The sequence below is a fragment of the Colobus angolensis genome, unplaced genomic scaffold (genome assembly GCF_000951035.1).
Source record: "Colobus angolensis palliatus isolate OR3802 unplaced genomic scaffold, Cang.pa_1.0 Scaffold227, whole genome shotgun sequence".
In the NCBI taxonomy this organism is placed as follows: Eukaryota; Metazoa; Chordata; class Mammalia; order Primates; family Cercopithecidae; genus Colobus; species Colobus angolensis.
In genome coordinates, this window is record NW_012115455.1 from 2482706 (window position 1) to 2498133 (window position 15428).

Consider the following 15428-nt stretch of genomic DNA (forward strand, 5'->3'; position numbering starts at 1 on the left):
AAAAAAAAAAAAAAAAAGTCAAACTGCAATCCAAGAAATCTAAGGAATCCAATAAAATAATATAAATGCTGAAAGACAAAATAGCAAATTTAAGAAACAACCAAATAGATATGATAGAGCTAACAAACTCACTACAAAAATTTCTCAATACAATGAAAAGTATTAACAGCAGGATACACCAAGCTGAAGAAAGAATTTCAGAGTTTTAAAACCGGTTGTTCAAAAGTACTCTATCAGATAAAAATAAAGAAAAAAGAATAAAAAAGAATAAACCAAATCTCTGAGAAATATAATATTATGTAATGATGTCAAACTTAGGACTCATCAGAATCACTGAAAGAGAGAGGGAAAAGAACAATCAACTTGGAAAACATATTTGAAGCTATTGACCACAAAAATTTTTCCAAACTTGCTAGAGAGGTTGACATTCAATTTCAGAAAATGTAAAAAACCCCTTTTTGATACGATATAAGATGAATATCACCAAGACACATAGTCGTCGGATCCTCAAAAGTCAATATCGAAGAAAAAATATTAAAGTCAGCTAGAGAGAAGGGGTGAGGTCATGAACAAAGGGACACCAATCAAGTTAACAGCAGATCATTTGTCACAAAACCTACATGCTAGAAACAACTGGGGAACTATATTAAGCATTCTTAAAGAAAATATATGCCAAGCAATAATTTTATATTCAGCCAAACTAAGCTTTATAAGCAAAAATAAATAAATAAATAAATAAAAATAAAAATAAATGGACAGAAAACAAAAAGTAAAAAGATGGGGAAAGATCCATCAAACATATGGAAATTATAAAACAGCAGTGGTTGCTATTCTCATTTCAGACAAAAAAAAGACGTTAAATGAACAACGATCAAAAAAGACCAAAAAGGGCAGTATATCATGATAAAGGATTCAATTAAACAAGAGGACTTCATGATCCAATATATCTATGCACCCAATATTAAAGCACTCAGATTTATAAAATAAGTTCATAGAGACCTACAACAGGACTTAGGTGACCACACAATCATAGTGGAAGATTTCAACACATCAATGACAGTGTTATATACATCATCAAGGGAGAAAACTAACAAAGATACTTGGGACCTAAACTTGATGCTTGAACAAATGGACCTAACAGACATCTACAAAACAGTTCACCACACCACAAGAGAACACACATTCTTCTCATCTGCACGTGGTACATACTCTAAAATTGACCACATAATCATCCATAAAACAATTTAAATATACCCAAATCATACAAACCACACTGTCCTTAAAAATACCTAAATCATACAAACTATACTCACAGACCACAGCACAATAAAAATAGAAATCAATACTATGAAGACTGCTAAAAACCATATAATTACATAGAAATTAATCTGCTCCTGAATGATTTTGGAATAAATAATGAAATTAAGGCAGAAATCAGGAAATTCTTTGAAATTAATGAAAGCAAAGATACAGCATACCAGAATCTCTGAGACACAGCTAACACAGTGTTAAGAAAATTTATAGCAATAATCACCTACATTAAAATTTTAGAAAGATCTCAAAATAACAACCTAACATCAAACAGACAGGAACTAGGAAAACAAGAATACACGAAACCCAAAAGCCAGCAGAAGAAAGAAAATAAAAATCAGAGCTGAAATGTATGAAATTTAGATCGAAAACATAGAAAAGGTCAATGAAACCAAAAGTTGCTTATTTTCAGTGAATCAATAAGATTGATAGACCAAAATGGCATACCATCTCACATCAGTCATAATGGCTATCATTATCAAAAAATTAACAGTGGGCAAGGTTGCAGAGAAAATGGAATGTTTATACACTGCTGGTGGCAGTGTAAATTAGTTCAACCCTTGTGAAAAGCAATGTGGTAATTTCTTAAAGAACTAAGAACAGAACTACAATTGGATCTAGAAATCCCATTGCTGAGCGTAAGCCCAAAGGAAAATTAATTGTTCTACCATAAAGAAACACATATGCATGCGTGGGCACTCAATTGCATGCACATAGGTTGATCACAGCAATATTCACAATAGCAAAGACATGGATTCAAACGAAATGCCCATCAACAGTAGATTGAATTTTTAAAATGTGCTACATGTAGACCATGAAAGACAATGTAGCCATAAAGAAGAATGGGATTATGTCTTTTGCAGCAACATAAAGAGGCAATTATCATTAGTGAACTAATGCAGAAACTGTAAACACAATACTGCATGTTCTCACTTATAAGTGGGAGCTAAATAATGAGAACCAGTTAGCACAAAGAGGAGAACAACAGACACTTGGGCCTACTTGAAGGAAAAGGGTGAGAGAAGGGAGAAGATCAGAAAAAGTAACTATAAGATACTATGCTTAGTACAGGGGTGATGAAATAATCTACACAGAAAATCCCCACAACACGAGTTTACCTATATAACAAACCTCCATATGTACCCTTGAACCTAAAATAAAAGTTAAAAAAAGGGGGAAAAAAAAGGAAAAACAAAAACCACATGACAATCCCAATTGATGCAGAAAACATATTCAACAATGTTCAACATTCTTTCTGGTAAATACTCTCAACCGTTTAAGTGTGGAAGTATTTCTCAAAATAACAAGGACCCATTTATGAAAATTCCACAGCTAACATCGTAATTAATGAGAAGAAATGGAAAGTTTTTTTCTCTAAAATCTCGTATGAATTAACTTTCTCCATTTCTGGTCAACATAATACTAGAAGTACTATCGAGAACAATCAAACAACAAGAAGACATAGTATTATGAAAATTGGAAAGAAAGAAGTAAAATTATCTCCATTTGCAGGTAACATAATTCTATATGGACAAAAACCAAAAAATTTAAACAAAAAAACTATTATAACTAATAAATGATTTTGTAAAGTTGTGGGATACAAACTCCACATACAAAAATTCATGGTATTTTTATACACAACCAATGACCTACCCAAAAAGGAAATCAAGAAAACAATTCGACTTACAATTTCATCAAAAATACACTTAGGAATAAATTTATCTAAGGAAGTGAAAGACTTGTGAACTAAAAACTATAAAATGCTAATGAAAGTAATTAAAGAGGACACAAATAATGGAAATGTATTTTATGTCGCAGATTGGAATAATTAGAATTAAAATGTCTACATATGTTGAATATCCCTTGTCTGAAATTCTTGGGAGCAAAAAATTTTGATTTGGATATTTTGAATTTTTGAATATTTACATATACACAATAAAATATTTTGAGAATGGGACACAATTCTAAAGACAAAATTTATTTATCTGTTATATATATTTTATACACAGAGCCTGAAATTAATGTCACATAATCTTCTCAATAACTGTGCAGAAAACAAAGTTTTGACTACATTTTTACTGTGACACATGACGTAAGGTCAGGTGTAAAATGTGCTACTTGTTAGGTCATATCAGTGCTCAAAATATTTAAGATTTTAGGAAATTTTTGATTTGGGATTTATATGTTAGAGTTACTTAACCTGTACTACCCAAATGAATGTATAGATACAATGCAATTTCTATCAATATCCCAATGACATTCTTCACAGAAATGCCCTTGTTTCTAAAATTCCTTTGGGACCACCAAAGACCCTGAATAGCCAAAGGAATTATGAGGTAAAAAAAACCCAAAGTTTTCTAACTTGATATTATATTACAAAATTAAAGCAATTCAAACAGTAGGAATCTGGCATAAAGACAAACATATAGACCAGTGAAACAGAACAGAGAGCCCAGAAATAAAACCAAATACATACAGTTAACTAATTTTTGACAAAGAAACCTGAAAGACAATGGAAATACTATAGTCTCTTCAATAAATAGTGTTGGGAGAATTGAATTCTTAAATGCAAAATAATAATATTGGACTCTTAGGCCATTCACAAATATCAACTCAAAATGGATAAAGGACCTAAATATAAGACCTGAAACAATAAAACTCCTAGAAGAAAACATAGAGGAAAAGCTCATTGAGATTGGCCTTGGCAATGATTTCTTGGATATCACACCAAAAGCTCAGGCTACAAATGCAAAAACTTAATTAATAAATGGGACTACATGAAACTAAAAAGCTTCTGCATAGCAAAAGAAGCGATCAACAAAATGAAAAGGCAACCTGTGTTTCACCCTTTGAACTGTAACTTCCCGTTTTCTCCCAGTACCTCTACCTCTGGTAACCACTGTTTTATTCTTTATCTTAGTATATTTGACTTATTTTTATTGCACATGTAAGTGAAATTATAAAATATTATTCTTTCTGTGTTTGGCTTATTTCACTTACTGTAATGTCCTCCAGGCTTATCCATGTTTGTCAAATAGCAGAATCTCCTTTCTAAAGGCTGAACAAGTCTAGAGTTCTAATGTACAACAGGAGGATTATAGTTAATATAATTGTATTAGTATTTGTATTGTATTGTTAATTAGTAATTTTTGTTAAATAAGTAGATTTTTACCTGTTCTTGTCACAAAAAGTAACTATATGAGATGATAAATGTTTATCTCTTTCACTATAGTAACCACATTACTATCTATGTTTATTCCATAACATCATATTATAAGCTTCATATATACACAATAAAATTTATTTTTTAAAATAAAGACAACCTACAGATTGTAAAAAAATATTCAAATCATTATCTGATAAGGAGTTAATATCCAAAATTTGTAAAGAACTCACACAACTCAAAAGCAAGAAAACACATCACCTGATTTAAAAAAGAAAAAAATAAAATCTGAATAGACATTTCACCAGAGAATACATTAGAATGGCCAACAGTTATATAAAAAGATATTGAACATCACTAATCATCATGGGAAGCAAGTGAAAAGCACTATAAGATATCACCTCACACCCATTAGAATGGCTGTTATCAAAAAGACAAGAGAGCAAATGTTGGTGACAGTGTGGAGAAAATGGAAGCTTTGCAGACTGTTGGTGGGAATGTAGATTTGTGTAGTTATTATGGAAAAGAGTATGAACGTTTCAAAAATTTAAAAATACAGTTACCATATGCAAAGCAAATCTTCTCCTAGGCACATATCCAAAGGAATGAAATAACCACATTATAAATATATTTACACTCCCATGTTCACTGCAGCATTATTCACAATAGTCAAGATATGAAACCGATGTATGTGTCTATTGATGGAAAAATGGATAAGCAAATATATATATGTGAACATACAAATATATATATATGTGTGTGTATATATGTATATACACACATTTATATAAATATTATTCAGCCTTTAAAAAGAAGGCTATCTTGTCATATACTACAACATGGATGAACCTGGAGAACATAATGCTAAGTGAAAGAAAACAAACACAGAAATAAAATTATTACATGATCTCACTTACATGCAGAATCTAAAAATGAAAAAAGGTCAAATATAAATAAAACAATGGTTACCAGGGGCAGAGTGAGGGAAAAAATAGGAAGATGTAGGACAAGGATGCAAAGTTACAGATGTGTTTGATGAATAAGTCTAAAAGTCTAATGTACAACGTTGAGTCCATAGTTAATAAAAGTGTATTGTATTTAATATTTTTTCTAAATGAGTAGATTATTGCTACTATTGCCCTGGATTGTGGTGAGTGGGTAAATATGTGAGATGATGAACATGTTAATTTGTTTCACTGTAATAATCACACACACACACACACACACAAACATATATAAATACATCTCATAATATCATGTTGTATTCCTTACCCATAAATAGTACAATTTATCTAAATGTACACTGAAAAAGAAAAATGTAAAGGCTTCAAATCAATAATCCAAGGTCCTACATTAAGGAACTAAAAAATAAGAGCAAACCAAACCCAAAGAAAGCAGAATGAAGAAAGTAGTAAATATATCAACCAAAAATGAATACATTCAAAAGAATTAAACAATATGGAAAATCAAGCAATGGGGAAAATACTCCCTATTCAGTAAGTGGGGCTGTGATAACTGGCTAGCCACAAGCAAAAGATTTAAGCTGGACCCTTTTCTTATGCCATACATAAAGATCAACTCAAGTTTAAGGATTTAAATGTAAAACCCCAAACTATAAAACCACAGAAATACTACTTTGGCCATAGTAACAGGCAAAGATTTCATGACAAAGACACCAAAAGCAATCAAAACAAAAGCAAAATTTGACACGTGAGATCTAATTAAACTAAAGAGCTTCTGCACAGCAAAAGAAACTATCAACAGAGTAAATGGACGACCTACAGAGTGGGAGAAAATATTTGCAAACTATGCATCTTTCAAAGGTCTAGTATTCACATTTTTAGGAACTTAAACAATTTTACAAAAGCAAAATAAACAAGTCCATTTAAAAAGTGGGCAAAGGACATGAACAGACACTTCTCAAAAGAAGATATACATGTGGCCAACATGCATATGAAAAAATACTCAGTATCACTAATCATTAGAATAATGCCAATCAAAGCCACAATGAGATTCTACCTCACATCCGTCAGAGTGGCTATCATAAAAGTCAAAAAATAAAAGCTGGTGAGGTGGCAGAGAAAAGGGAACACCTATACACAGTTGTTGTGAGTGTAAATTAATTCAACCATTGTGCAGAGCAGTATGACAATTCCTCAAAGAGCTAAAAGCAGAATTACAATTCAACCCAGCAAACCCATTACTGGGTATATACCCAGAAGAATATATATCATTCTACCATAAAGACACATGCATGGAAATGTTCATTGCAACACTATTCACAATAAAAAAGACATGGAATCACCCTAAAGACCCATCAATGACAGATTGGATAAAGAAAATATGATATATACACACCATGCAATATTATGCAGCCATAAAAAAGAACAAGATCTTGTCTTTTGTGGGAACATGGATGAAACTGGAGGCTATTATCCTCAGCAAACTAATGCAGGAATAAAAAACCAAATATCACATGTTTTCACTTATACATGGGAGCTAAATGATAAGAACTTATGAACACAAAAAAGGAAGCAACAGACACTGAGTCTACTTGAGGTGGGAGGGTGGGATGAGACAGAGGAGCAGAGAAGATAACTCTTGGGTACTTGGCTTAGTACCTGGGTGATGAAATAATATGTAAAACAAATCCCCATGATACATGTTCACCTATGTAACAAACCTTTACATGTACCCCTAAACCTAAAATAAAAGTTTTTTTTAAAAAGTGAGAAACACTAAAGGAAAGCATATATAAAAACTCTCAGTACTCAGCATAGACAAAACACATGTAATGACATTTAACTGAAGTAGATATACAGATGACAAATGTACATATGAAAATATGAGTACTTCATTAGTCACTAAAGAAATGCAACATACAACCACAGGAGTTATCACTACACATCTATCAGAATGGCTAAAATAAAAACCATCTAATACAACAATCCCAGTACTGTGTATAGATACAATGGAAATACAGTCAATATGTTGAAGAGATATCTATACCCGTGTTTATTGCAGCATTTTTCACAGTAGCCAAGATATGAAATCAACCTAAATGTTGATTTAGATCAATGAATCCATAAAGAATGAATAAAGAAAATGTGGTGTACATACACAATGAGTACTATGGAGTCATTTAGAAAATGAAATCTTTTCTTTTGTGACTACATGGATGAACCTAAGGGACATTATATTAACTGAAGTAATCTAGGTACAGAAAGGCAAATACTGGATGATCTCACTCATATGTGGAACCTAAAACGTTGTTCTCACAGAAATAGAGAGTAGAATAGTAGTTTCCAGAGTTTGGGGAAGGGAGGGAAAAGGGAAAGATGGGAAGAGATTGGTCAGGGAATACAAAGCTACAGTTAGATAGGAGGAATAAATTCTGGTGTTTTATTGCACAGTAGGATGACTGGAGTTAACAATAATATATATTTCAAAATAAGAGAAGGTTTTGAGTGTTCTAGTCATGAAATATCATAAATGTTTAAAGTGCTAATTACCTGATTTGATCATTACACAATATATCCATGTATCAAAACATCATGTTGTACCTCATAAATATATACATTATTATGTGCCAATGGCTTAACACCTGGGTGATGAAATAATTCATAAAACAAACCCCCATGACACAAGTTTACCTATATAACAAACCTGCACATGTATCCATGAAGTTAAAATAAAAGTTAAATTTTAAAAAAGGAAATAGAAAATAAAATAAATAAAAACTCCAATATGAATAATGTAGCAAATTTAGTCTTTTTTAATTGTGGTAAAAATACAAATAACATAAAGTTCACCATTTTTAAAATAAGTTTACTTAGATTTACCTTTAATATTAATTTTCTTAACTTTAAAATTTTTCTACTTAACTAATAGTTCTGCATATTTATGGGGTACATGTGAAATTTTGATGCTGTCATACATTGTATAATGATCAAATCAGTGTCGTTGGGATATCTACCGCTTCAAGCATTTAGCATTTTTGTGTTAGAACCATTTTAGCTTCACTCTTTTACATATTTTTGAAATATGCAATAAATTATTGTTGACTATAGTCACCTTGTTGTGCTACTAAACACCAGATAATATTTTTTCTGTCTAAACGTATTTTTTTACTCATTATTGTCCCCTTTCTATTCTACCCTCCCCACTACCCTTCCTGGCTTCTGGTAACCATCATTCTACATTCTATCTTCAAGAGTTAAATGATTTTTTAGCTCCCACATATAAGTGAGAACATGCAGTATGTGTCTTCTGATGCCTGGCTTATTTCACAAATGGCCAACAGGTATGTGAAAAAACTCTCAACAACTTTCATCATCAGAGAAATGCAAAGCAAAACTACTATGAGGTATCATGTCACACCAGTTAAAATGGATTGCATCAGAAAAGAAATATTGGATGCTGGTGAAGATATGGAAATAGAGGAACACTCACACACTGTCAGGGGAAATGTAAATTAGTACAGCAACTATGGAGAGCAGTATAGAGATTCCTTTAAAAAACTAAAAACAGAACTACTATATATTCTAGCTATTTCACTGGTGGAAATATATCCAAAATAAATTAAAAATCAATATATTGAAGAGACATCTGCAGTCCTGTGTTTATTGGAGAACTATTCACAATAGCCAAGATTTGAACTCAATCTAAGTGTCCATCAGCAAATGTATGGCTAAAAAAGTGGTATATGTACACATTGGAAATTTATTCAGCCACATAAAAATGAAATCCTATAATTTACAAAAAACATGGATGAAACTGTAGGACATTGTTAAGTAAAATAATCCAGGCACAGAAAGACAAATTTACCGTTTTAAGCATGTTTAATATTCAGTTTATTGGTATTAAGTACATTTACATTGTTTTGCAACCATCATCACTATCCATCACCACTGCTTTCTTATTTTTGAAAATTGAAACTCTGTTCCCATTAAACAGTAACTCCTCATTTCCCTAATACAGCCCCTGGTAGCTACCATTTTGTATCTTCTCTCTATGAAATTTGACTACTATATATAGCTAATCCATATAGTAGTATGTGTCAGAATATTATTTGTTTTCCTTTTTTAAAAATTACTTTAAGCTCCGGGATACATGTGTAGATAGTGAAGATTTGTTACATAGGTATAAATGTGCCACAGCAGTTTGCTCCACCTATCAACTCATCATCTAAGTTTTAAGTCCCACACGCATTAGGTATTTGTCCTAAGGCTTTCCCTCCCCTTCCCCACCACCCCACAACAGACCCAGGTGTGCATTCTTCCTCTCCCTGTGTCCATGTGTTCTTATTGTTCAACTCCTACTTATCAGTGAGAACATGCGGCGTTTGGTGTTTTGTTCCTGTGTTAGTTTGCTGAGGATGATGGCTTCCAGCTTCATTCATGTCCCTTCAAAGGACAAGATCTCATTATTTTTTTATGGCGGCATAGTATTCCATTGTGTGTACGTACCACATTTTCTTTATCCAGTCTATCATTGATGGACATTTGGGTTGGTTCCATGTTTTGCTATTGTAAATAGTGCTCCCATATACATACATGTGCATGTGTCTTTATACTAGAATGATTTATATTCCTTTGAGTATATACCCAGTAATGAGATTGCTGGGTCAAATGGTATTTCTGTTTTTCGATCCTTGAGGAATTGCCATACTGTCTTCCACAATGGTAGAACTAATTTACATTCTTACCAACAGTCTAAAAGCATTCCTATTTCTCCACAGCCTCACCAGCATCTATTGTTTCCTGACTTTTTAATAATCCCCATTCTGACTGGTGTGAGATGTTATCTTATTGTGGTTTTGACTTTCGTGTCTCTAATGATCAGTGATGATGAGCTTTTTTCATATGGTTGTTGGCTGCATAAATGTCTTCTTTTGAGAAGTGTCTGTTTATATCCTTTGCACAGGTTTTGGTGGGCTTGTTTGATTTTTTCTTGTAAATTTGTTTAAATTCTTTGTAGATTCTTGATATTAGCCCTGTGTCAGATGAGTAGATTGCAAACATTTTCTTCCATTCTGTAGGTTGCCTGTTTACTCTGATGCTAGTTTATTTTGCTGTGCAGAAGCTCTTTAGTCTAATTAGATCCCATTTGTCAATTTTAGCTTTTGTTGCAATTGCTTTTGGTGTTTTCATCATGAATTCTTTTCCTATGCCTATGTCATAAATGTTATTGCCTAAGTTTTCTTCTAGGGTTTTTATTGTTTTGGGTTTTACATTTAAGTCTTTAATCCATATTGAGGCAATTTTTGTATAAAGCATAACGAACAAGTCTAGTTTCAGTTTTATGCATATAGCTAGCCAATTTTTTCAGCACCATTTGTTAAACAGGGAATCCTTTCCCCGTTGCTTGTTTTCATCAGGTTTGTCAAAGAATAGATGGTTGTAGATGTGTGGTGTTATTTCTGAAGCCTCTGTTCTTCCCCATTGGTCTATATTTCTGTTTTGGTGCCAGTGTCATGCTGTTTTGGTTACTGTAACCTAGTATAGTTTGAAGTCAGGTAGCATGATGCCTCCAGTTTTGGTCTTTCTGCTTAAGATTGTTTTGGCTATACAGGCCCTTTTTTGGTTCCATATAAAGTTTAAAGTAGTTGTTTCTAATTCTGTGAAGAAATTCAATGGTACTTAGATGGAAATAGCATTGTATCTATAAATTACTTTGGGCAGTATGGCCATTTTTGTAATATTGATTCTTCCTATCCATAAGCATGGAATGTTTTTCCATTTATTTGTGTCCTCTCTTATTTGGTTGAGCAGTGGTTTGTAGTTCTTTGAAGAGGTCCTTCTCGTCCCTTGTAAGCTGTATTCCTAGTATTTTATTCTCTTTTTAGGAATTGTGAATGAAAATTCATTCATGATTGGGCTCTCTGCTTGCCTATTATTGGTGTATAAGAATGCTTGTAGGCCGTGCGTGGTGGCTCACACCTGCAATCCCAGCAATTTGGGAGGCTGAGGTGGGTGGATCAGGAGTTTGAGGTCAGCCTGACAAACATGGTGAAACCCCTCTCTACTAAAAATTCAAAAATTAGCCAGGCGTGGTGGCGCATGCCTGTAATTCCAGCTACACGGGAGACTGGGGCAGAGAATCAGTTGAACCTGGGAGACAGGTTGCTGTGAGCTGAGATCATGACTCTGTCTCAAAAAAAAAGAGCAAAAAAATAATGCTTATAATTTCTGCACACTGATTTTGTATCCCGAGACTTTGCTGAAGTTGCTTATTAGCTTAAGGAGTTTGGGGGTTGAGACAACACGGTTTTCTAAATATACAATCATGTCATCTGCAAACAGACAATTTGACTTCCTCTCTTTCTATTTGAATACTCTTTCTTTCTTTCTCTTGCCTGATTGTGCTGGCCAGAACTTCCAATATTAGGTTGAATAGGAGTGGTGACAGAGCGCATCATTGTCTTGTGCCAGTTTTCAAAGGGAATGTTTCCAGTTTTTGCCCATTCAGTATGACATTGGCTGTGGGGTTGTCATAAATGATTTTTATTATTTTGAGATACATTCCATCAATACCTAGTTTATTGAGAGTTTTTAGCATGAAAGGCTGTTGAATTTTGTCAAAGGTCTTTTCTGCATCTATTGAGATAATCATATGGTTTTTGTCATTGGTTCTGTTTATATGATGGATTACATTTATTGATTTGCATATGTTGAACCAGCCTTGCATCCCTGGGATGAAGCTGACTTGATTGTGGTGGATACGCTTTTTTATATGCTTCTGGATTTGGTTTGCCAGTATTTTATTGAGAATTTTTTGCATTGATGCTCATCAGGGATATTGGACTGTAATTTCCTTTTTTTGTTGCTCTCTGCTAGGTTTTGATATCAGGATGATGCCGGCCTCATAAAATGAGTTATGCAGGATTCCATCTTTTTCTATTGCTTGGAATAGTTTCAGAATCAATGGTACCAGATCCTCTTTGTACCTCTGGTAGAATCTGGGTGTGAATCCATGTGGTCCTGAACTTTTTTGGTTGCTAAGCTATTAATTACTTCCTCTGTTTCAGAACTTGTTATTGGTCTATTCAGGGATTCGACTTCTTCCTGGTTTAGGCTTGGGAGGGTGTATGTTTCCAGAAATTTATCAATTTCTTCTAGATTTTCTAGTTTATCTGTGTAGAGGTGTTTATAGTATTCTCTGATGGTAGTTTGTATTTCTTTGGGATCAGTGGCAATATCCCCTTTATCTTTTTTTATTGTATCTATTTGATTCTTCTCTATTTTCTTCTTTATTAGTTTGGCTAGAAGTTTATTTGGCTGATCTTTTCTAAAAAACAGCTTCTGGACTCATTGATTTTTTTTTTGAAGAGTTTTTCATTTCTCTGTATTTTTCACTTCTGCTCTGATCTTAGTTATTTCTTGTCTTCTGCTAGCTTTTGAATTTGTTTGCTCTTATCTAGTTCTTCTAATTGTGATGTTAGTGTGTCGATTTTAGATCTTTTCTACTTTCTCTTCTAGGCATTTATTGCTATAAATTTCTGTCTAAACAATGCCTTAGGTGTGTCCCAAAGATTCTGGTACTTTGTGTCTTTCTTCTCATTAACTTCAAAGAACTTATTTATTTCTGCCTTAATTTCATTATTTACTTAGTAGTCATTCAGGAGCAGGTCTTTCAGTTTCCATATAGTTGTGCAATTTTGCGTGAGTTTCTTAATCCTGAGTTCTAATTTGATTGCACTGTGGTCTGAGATGCTGTTTGTTATAATTTCTGTTCTTTTGCATTTGCTGAGGAATGTTTTACTTCCAATTATGTGGTCAATTTTAGAATAAGTGTGATGTGGTGCTGAGAAAAATGTATATTCTGTTGATTAGGGGTAGACAGTTCTGTAGATGTCTATTAGGTCTGCTTGGTCCAAAGCTGAGTTCAAGTCTTGAATATTCTTGTTAATTTTGTCTTGTTGATCTGTCTAATAATGGCAGTGGGATGTTAAATTCTCCCATTATTATTATGTGGGAGTCTAAGTCTATTTGTACATCTCTAAGAACTTTATAAATCTGGATGCTCCTTTATTGGGTGCATATATATTTAGGTAGCTAATTCTTCTTGTTGCATTGATCCCTTTACCATTATGTAATGCTCTTCTTTGTCTCTTTTGATCTTTGTTGGTTTGAAGTCTGTTTCATCAGAGACTAGGATTGCAATCCCTGCTTCTTTTTGCTTTCCATTTGCTTGGTAAATATTTTTCCATCCATTTATTTTGAGCCTATGTGTGTCTTTGCATGTGAGATGGGTCTCCTGAATACAGCACACTGATGGTCTTGACTTTTATCCAATTTGTCAGTCTGTGTCTTTTAATTGGGGCATTTAGCTTGTTTACATTTAAGGTTAATATTGTTATGTGTGAATTTGATCCTGTCATTATGATGCTAAGTGGTTATTTTGCTCATTAGTTGAGACAGTTTCTTCATAGTGTTGATGGTCTTTCCAATTTGGTATGTTTTTGCAGTTGCTGGTACCAGTTGTTCCTTCCTATGTTTAGTGCTTCCTTCAGGAGCTCTTGCAAGGCAGGCCTGGTGGTGACAAAATTCCATAGCATTTGCTTATCTGTAAAAGATTTTATTTCTTCTTTGCTTATGATGGGTAGTTTGGCTGGATGTAAAATTCTGGGTTGAATTTTTTGAGATGGAGTCTGGCTCTGTTACCCAGGCTGGATTGCAGTGGTGCAGTCTCGGCTCACTGCAATATTCGCCTCCTGGGTTCAAGTGATTCTCCTGTCTCAGCCTCCCAAGTAGCTAGGACTACAGGCATGCGCCACCACACCCAGTTATGTTTTGTATTTTTAGTAGAGATGGGATTTCACCATGTTGGCCAGGATGGTATCTATCTCTTGAACTCGTGATCTGTCCACCTCAGCCTCCCAAAGAGCTTGGATTACAGGTGTGAGCCACCAGGTCTGGCCGAGATTTCATATAAACTTTTTATATTTTCAACTTTTAAGTGCAGGTGTATATGTGCAGGATGTGCAGGTTTGTTACATAGTTAAATGTGTGTTGTATACCTATGTTTTTTGTTACATAGGTAAACTATGGTGGTTTGCTGCATAGATTATCCCATCACTTAGGTATTAAGCCCAACGTCCATTAACTATTCTACCAGATGATCTTGCTCCACCCACTCTCCAGCCTCTGAAAGGGCCCAGTGTGTGTTGCTCCCCCCCATGTGTTCATGTGTTCTCATCATTCAGCTCCCACTTATGAGTGAGAAAGCATAGTATCTGGATTTCTGTTTCTGTGTTAGTTTGCTGAGGATAACATCTTTCAGCTCCATCTATGTCCCTGCAAAGAACATGATCTTTTTCCCTTTTATGGCTGCACAGTATTCCACAGTGTATATATTCCACATTTTCCTTGTAGTTTATAACTGATGAACATTTAGTCCGATTTCACATCTTTGCTATTGGGAATAGTGCTAGTGCTGCAGAGAACATACAAGTGCGTGATCTTTATAATAGAATGATTTATACTTCCTTGGGTGTATACAGTATATATCTGCCTCTAGGTCTTTGAGGAATTGTCACATTGCCTTGCACAGTGGTTGAACTAATTTACACTCCCACCAACAGCGTAAAAGCATTCATTTTTCTCCACAACCTCGCCTTTAGGATGTATTTTATTTTCCTGCAAAAACAAAAAGTTACTGAGAATGCATTGGCTTTGTAGATCACTTTGATTGGTATTGATATAACAATTATTTTGTCTTCTGATCCATGAACAAAATGTATTTTTATCCGTCTCTTCTAGGTTTTCAAGGTTGTGAGCATAAAGGTGTTTTAATAGCCTCAAATGGTCTTTTGTATTTTTGTGGTATCAGTTTTATTATCTCTCATTTTGTTTCTAATTGAGCTTATTTGTCTCTTCTCTCTTCTTTTCTTGGTTAAACTCACTAATTGTCTATCAATTTTCTTTTTTTTTATTATACTTTAAGTTCTAGG